We start from the raw sequence: 7,841 nt of genomic DNA, 5'->3' as shown, positions 1-7,841 counted from the left end.
TCTTCTTTGCTTCTCATTGATGAAGGGCTTTTTTCTAGCTTTGCATGACTTCAGCCCTGCCCCTCGGAGCCTGTTTCGAACCGTCCTCGCCGTGCACTTCACCCCAGCTGCCGTTTGCCATTCTTTTTGTAGGTCACTTGATGTCATCCTACGGTTGTTGAGTGACATTCGAATGAGTTGGCAGTCATCCTGGTCAGTAGAGAGTCGTTTTCGTCCTCTGCCGGTCTGTAGTTTTGTTGTCCCCAATGTCTGCTGCTTGACCTTGTTCTTATGAACCGCCGTCTTTTTTTAAGGATAGAAGCAACCTGACGCTCACTGTATCCCTCTGCCAGTAAAGCCAGAATTGAACCCTTCTTTTCCTCACTTAAAACTTTCCTTTTCAACTCTTTTGGCATGGTCAATAGTTATTTTTTGATTAATATTACTTTTGAGGTACTATTAGCACTGTTTTTGCCATCCAGCTGTTGCTATTGCAAGAGGATAGTGATGACCACAGCAGTGGTTTTTATACTTTTCCTCGTTAAATAAGATTTGGTTCATGAGATCACCTAATCAGTACCTAATTCAGTAGAATGAGGTGTGCCTGTGTTGGAATTCAACAGACACTGGAATGGAATGGCTGTCATACATGTAGAGATGCTGATTTAAGAAAAATGTGCAGTGGTCTCTTATTTCTTTCCAGAGCTGTATATGTTGAAGAGGGTGGGGCTCAAGCAGCATCCCTGTCCCACCCCACGGCCATGAAGAAATAAATTGTTTTTTTTCTCTCCAATTTTAACTGCACGTCTTGTTGTTTGTGTACATACATTTTATAATGTAATATGTTTTTCCCCCAACACCACTTTCCATCAATTTATATAGCAGACCCTCATGCCAAATTGAGTCAAAAGCTTTTTTGAAATCAACAAAGCATGAGGCTTTGCTTTTGTTTTGTTTTATTTGTTTGACAATTAGGGTGTGTAGGGTGAATACGTGGTCTGTCGTATGGTATTTTGTCAAAAAGCCAATTTGACATTTGCTCCGGACATTGTTTTTCCTGAGGAAATGTAGGCGTCTGCTGTTAATGATAATGCAGAGAATTTTTCCCGAGGTTGCTGTTGATGCATATTCCACGGTAGTTATTGGGGGAGAATTTGTCTCCATTTTTGTAGATTGGAGTGATCAGTCCTTGTTTCCAAATATTGGGGAAGATGCCAGAGCTGTGGATGGAATTTGTGGTCTGTATATTTTATTATTTCATTTAGGATACCATCAACACTACAGGCCTTATTGGGTTGGGTTTGTATTTTGTCCTGTAGTTCATTCAATGTAATTGGATAATCTAGTGGGTTCTGGTAGTCTTTAATAGCTGATTCTAAAATGTGTAATTGATCATGTATATGTTTTTGCTGTTTGTTCTTTGTTTTAGGACGATAAAGATTGGATATGTGGTTTATCCATACATTTTCATTTTGGATTGATGGCTCTTCGTGTTGTTTGTTTAGTGTATTCCAATTTTCACAGAAGTGGTTAGATTATATGGAATCTTCAATTAAATTGAGCTGATTTCCGACATTCTGTTCCTTCTTTTTTCTTAGTGTATTTCACTACTGTTTTAGTGTTTCACCATAGTGAAGGAGTAGGTTAAGTTTTTCTGGGTCTCTGTGTTTTTGGTTGGATAGGTTTCTCAATTTCTTTCTGCTTTTGCATTCTTCATCAACCCATTTGTCATTAATTTTCTTAGGTTGTCTGCTTGAAATTTTAAGATTTGATAGGGAAGCTGAAAGGTCAAATATGCTTTTTTGGCTTTCTACTGCTAGGTTTACACCTTCACTATTGCAGTGAAACATTTTGTCCAGGAAGTTGTCTGAAAGGGGTTGAATTTGTTTTTGGTCAATTGTTTTTTGGCAGGTTTCTACACTACTTTCCTTCCATCTATAGCATTTTTTTATAGTATTCAGTTTGTTTGGCTTTGATGCCTCATGACTGAATATTGTTCTGTTCAAGTAGACTGATTTTGTTGTGATCTGATAGGGGTGTCAGTGGGCTGACTGTGAATGCTCTGAGAGACTCTGGGTTGAGGTCGGTGATAAAATAGTCTACAGTACTGCTGTCAAGGGATGAGCTGTAGGTGTACCTATCGTAGGAGTCCCCTCAAAGCCTACCATTGACCTAGCGACAGACAGAACTGCAGGAGTTGTGACACGTTTTTGTTGTTTTGTTGTAGTTGTGTATAGGGGGAGGAAGCCCCCCCGCACCTATCTGATTCAGAGGGGTTGGATTAAATGCGGAAGACACATTTCGGTTGAATGCATTCAGTTGTGCGACTGACTAGGTATCCCCTTTCCCATATGGGAGAGGGAATGCTGTCACCTCCAGGTAGGTGTTTGCTCCCCTGTGTGCTGAGAGTGTCAGGTTCTTGTCCAGTTCTGACGTTTAGGTCGCCACAGACTAGTATATGTCCCTGTGTCTGGAAATGGTTGATCTCCCTCTCTAGGATGGAGAAGCTGTCATCATTAAAGTATGGGGAGTCTATTGGGGGGATATAGGTAGCACACAGGTGGACTTTTTCTCTGTTGAGATTATGTCCTTGTTTATTTCTAACCAGATGTAAAATGCTTCTGTTTTGATTAACTTAATGGAGTGGGTTAGGTCTGATCTATACCAAATTAGCATACCCCCTGACTCTTCCCTGTTTCACTCCTGGTAGTTTGGTGGATGGGACTACCAGCTCTCTGTAACCTAGAGGGCAACCAGTGTGTCCATCTCCTCTATACCATGTTTCTCGATCTACCATCTAGTCATTTCCTAACAACCAGTGGGTAGGTGGTCAACAGTTTGAGTAAAATAAATGTATCTTCCTCTCTCCCTGTTGTATTCACTAGGCACAAAAACAGAAGAAAACAGGCAGAAACGGGAAGATACTATCTACAGTTGTTCAATAAGAAACACTAGTTTTTGTTTTCTGTTGCACAACGTTCTGCTACGTTGTGCTCTCATGAATACGAACCTGATGAGCGTGACAGAGCAGCCAGCCAGACGTTCTGGGAGCACAGTCCTCCCGTGGAGGGACAGACAGAGACAGCGTTTCTGTCAAGAGTTTCTGCTCCATCCTGCAGATGGGAAACTCATAGTACAGTCGGTCGCCCTCCAGGCCAGCCAGAGAGCAGATACTGTACCTCAGGATTAATATGTTTATGGAGAAAAGGGAACATGCTATACGCACCGCGGAATACCATCTCCTTCCATCCCACATTCCCAGTCTGTGATATGGCACTCCGATCCAACCTGGGGCTGGGTTATACCAGGCCAAGGCCTAGCTACACCTGGATCGTATTCATTAGAGCCCACCGCAGCAAAATGTTTTTTATTCAACGAAAAGTGAAAACAAGCCCTACTTATTGGACAAGTTCAGGTAGTCCCTACCTGTTTCTGTCAGTTTTCTTTTGTTTGGTGCCTAGTGAATACGACTTTTGTCTTCCACCAGGATGGAAACTTTCACACACCCCACCTTACATCCACTTACTCAGTTGAATGAGACCTTAATCATCGTCCCTCCGTTTTAGAGCAGAATTTGAGGCTTGATAATAACGTTGAGTCAGTCTTTGGCTTCACCTTATTATTCATTTCAGCCCCCCCTCATTGTGTGATACTGGGATCCTCATTTGGAAATGAAAGGGGGGTAAGAATGGGCATGAGAGTAAGGTGATGAGTAGAACAGGAGGAGGTATACAACCTTGTCTCACATCACAATGAATCAACTATATTTCACAAGTGTTCACACCTACAGCAAGCAACTACAGCAAGCCAGGCTTCTAGGTTCAGAGTGAGAGAATATCATTTCTGGCCACACCAGACTCAAAAGCAGCAGGTCAATAAAGATGATGTTCTAATAGAACTCAACACAGAACATCCTATAATGCACTAATGATAAAAGTAAGTCACCTAAGTGGGCTATGCGATTGTGGACTGAGTTACGGTCTGTACTTTTGGCTCTGTCCCTAATCAGGGTGGCCTTTGACTCTGTTGGCCCTCTATAGGCTGTACTCTTACATCACTGTTGAGACTGACTGAGTGTCTAACAAGAATACAATTCTGTTCTACCTCTTTGACTCTGTGACATGTCACTTTCACTCTCTAGAGAGTGGCTGACAGTCCGAGACTGACCGAGAGCATCATAAGTTGTGTTAAATAGTTATTCATACCCTGCAGTCCTCACCCGTCCATTGGCTAAAGTCCCTTCCAGCAGCTTGTAGTCTCTCTTCATAGCCATAGAGAGTGTTTAGAGCCCCGGCTAGCCCTCCCAATCCGACTTAGCGGTCATGGAACTAGTTAAGCATGGATTACTTGACTGCTCCACAATTGTCAGCTCAGCTGGCTGCTTTAGACCGTTACGGTCCGTCCCCAAGACAAGCTTGCACTGAGCGTGCCCACAACCTGCCGTCCTGCCATCTTGGTTGCTGTCTGGTGTCGTCTTTGACGCTCAATGAGGTTGGTGATTATGATGGGCTAAAGCCACGTGCTACCTGGACCGCACCAAACATCCCGGCCTCTTGGCTGGACAACCATGCTGCAGAAAATATACCTTTTTGTTTCTGTTGCTAGGCGGCGGTCAAACCAAGGGTTGGTCAGTTGTGTGTTTGTTGTATCCAGTCTTCGCCCACTACCTTTTGTGAGGAGCAAAACTCATATCACTTCCTATCCACAACATTATTGAATTAACAGCTCAATTAGAATTAGTTAAGAGAGTAGAAAACCCCTGAAATACACCGTGGTAGGCGTACACATGTGCCAAAGTTTGGAGGCTTTGCTATATTGGCCTAGCTAGGCCAGAGGACCAGGTGTTAGGGCAGATGTCTAGTGATGGTTGATGGTGTACGGCTGGACTGGAGAATGTAAGCCAGCCAAACCAACACAACACAGGGAGGGTGGAGGGTGAACCCCCACAGCACAGCACACAGGTCAGATCATAGAGGGTCTGCTACGCCCATCACTTCCTAAAACGCTTTAGCTAGCGGCGTGCTTCCCTTCTCCGGTGTCACTGGACTCCCTAGCTGTCAGATAGATCACAAACAGCCCATAATGAGGCATATGAGACCTCCACTAGGACAGAGATGAGCCTTTCTATGTCCCCCTGAAACCCGACCCCTACTGTTACCCTCAGCATGGCCCTGCCAAAAGAAACCCAGATCAGTCTCACCATCCACCTACACACACATGAACGTGCACACACATACATAATATGCACACACACACACAGTCACACGCACGCCGGAGAAGAGTGAAGTAGGAAACATCCATATTAAAGCAGCTGCTGCTTTTTTCATTGCCACGACCCTATCTCACTAGGAGTCAAAACACATTGACTGAGAAGAGCTGGAAATCCCATTCCGTCCGGTAGCTTCTGATCCACACACAAAACTAACTGTGCCGTCAGCGCCGTGAATATTGCTCTGACAGGACAAACTAATGCAACCCGCCTGGAAATCCAGTTATCTTAGGCAGGAGGAAGGGGGAGATTGAGACGAGGGTGAAAGAGGTCATGTAGATGGAGGAGTTGGAGAAGATTTAAACACTATTTGAGAGGAATGAGAGGGGAGGACAAGATGTGTTATTATATATATTTTTTTATATCATCACTTAAGTGCCTATTACCTTTTGAATGTGATGTTTGCTCTCCAAATAACACTTCAGTTAAACCCTGCAGAAGTGCAGGTATAATGCTTTATGAATTGTTTTAAGTGTATGAGCTTTCATAATGGCTCATTATAAGACTTATAATAAATGTTTTCGTCAGGATCATTATGAGATGATAATAAGACGTTATTAAGGGGTCATGCATGCATATGACATGTCTTACACTGCATTATAACCACCTCATAATGCTGCCGCCTCATTATACCTGCAGGCTTTAAGTAAAGTGTTACCAATCAAACCTTAAGCTCTTTATCCCCACAAAATGCATCACCATCAGTGGTACATGCAGATAACATGCAGGAGTCCTGGTGTCATTACTATAGCTCTACACAAAAATATATAATCTAAGGTAGTTCATGTTATTCACTTCTCAAGCTTCAGCTGCCAAGAGGAAACAGATTAGCCTAGTGGTTTGTCAGTTGTTTCCACACAACTTCACAGCCAAAGAGATAAAAACACATTTAAAACACATGCTGCTGAAAGGAGTGGTCAACATTATGAAATTACTTTTTTGCTCATTTGCCCACACTAATCAATTGCTTGGAAATGTAGAATGATTGAATAACGGGGAATGATAGAATGGAGGTAAAGACCACAGATATAGTGAAGGAAAGGGTAAAAGGTTTGAAAAAAGACAGAGCAAAGGAGATGGACAGACAGAGCACTTCAAATCCTCTGCATAAATCCTCTGTAATTCATACACCACATGAAATAAAACTTTTCCATCTTTACGATCTATTCCAACTATCTTAGTTTGGCATCTGTAGAACGTTTCAGAGCGATTGTGGCAACGTATGTGTATGAACAGATATTTTTGTGTTTGCTATAGGCCTACGTCCCCACTCCCATCTAATCAGTGCCTCGGTACTCATTCACTCGTGTTAGAGCATAATAACCAGTGGTTCCATCCCCTCCTGTTAAAGTGAGGTCAGATGAGAGAGGTCAGACCGGCTCAATTGCTCTTAATGAGATAGAAATTCTCATCATGCCGCTAGAGGACCCTGGACCTCTATGGCCCTTTGGGTAATCCACATACTGACAACACAACCCATGCATCTCATCCAGCATATTGAAATAGGTCTAACTAGAAAACACACGAGTGCACTCTGCCCGGAACTGCATCGCCAAAATGTATTTGAGAGCCCTGCTCTCTATCCAACTCATTAGCGTAATGTGTTAATGTGTCGTTCCTCTCCATATGATCTGAGGAATTAGCTAGCAAGCCGTCCTGCTCGACTAAAGCAAATGTTGTTGGAAGGGAATAGGTGCGACTCTCGCTCACAATTAAAAACATGTTTAATTAGCTTCTGTATTTTGTTTTCAAAACATTATGTTTCAGACGTCAATGACCTTCATTAGTTGTTGTTGGATGTGGAAGATGCAGACGAGTGACATTAGATGACTCCCCGATCATCCCTAACTAAAGATGAGCTCAAGGGGAGATGATGTAGGGGTCCGAGGGGATGCGACTCTTCACGGTGCATCAATCCAATGGTTCCTGTAAGCTGGTTGGCATAGTGAAAACCCTGGCTTTTCTTCTTAGTTTATTGGGCCGAACCGTCCTGATAATATTTTATGGACCCTGGAGGCAGGCTCTCTGTGACTGTAAAAGATTGGTTTAACGAGGGAGAGGGCCAACAGTCACAGTTGAGAAATAAAGCTTCCCCCAACATAAAAAGAAACATAAATAATGTATCTTTCATCTCTCTGTGTTCCATAATTTTCCTTCAATTCGCAAGAGACTGAATTTACTGTATCTCACCGGAGAAAGCATCCTAGCGAGCGAAACAGCGCCCCCTTTTCTCTGTATGTGTAGCGTATCTATCTGATGCTGTCTGGTAAGAAATAATATGATATTGTTGCTGTCCGTAGCATTGAATGCAAGGGAAGCCAGTGAGCATTTGGCCTCCCTTGATAAAAACATTATTAAATAATAGCCAATCAGCGTTGAGCTAAACTGAGCGAGCACAACTGTGAATGGTCCTGATGCACCCAAAAAAAGTGTCAATGGAAGCCAGTTTGGATTTGGCTTCACACCAATCACATCACGACAAAAGCCAAACGACATTGACAGAAAAATACGTTATTTGTTGCATCTCGTTGTGTTGTTCACCTTCGGTGTCAAGCTAGCTAGCTAAAATTGGCCCTTTCCTAAATTAGCCATG

The sequence above is a fragment of the Coregonus clupeaformis genome, unplaced genomic scaffold (assembly GCF_020615455.1).
Source record: "Coregonus clupeaformis isolate EN_2021a unplaced genomic scaffold, ASM2061545v1 scaf0109, whole genome shotgun sequence".
NCBI classification, from domain to species: domain Eukaryota; kingdom Metazoa; phylum Chordata; class Actinopteri; order Salmoniformes; family Salmonidae; genus Coregonus; species Coregonus clupeaformis.
Note: the sequence above shows the minus strand (reverse complement) of the source record.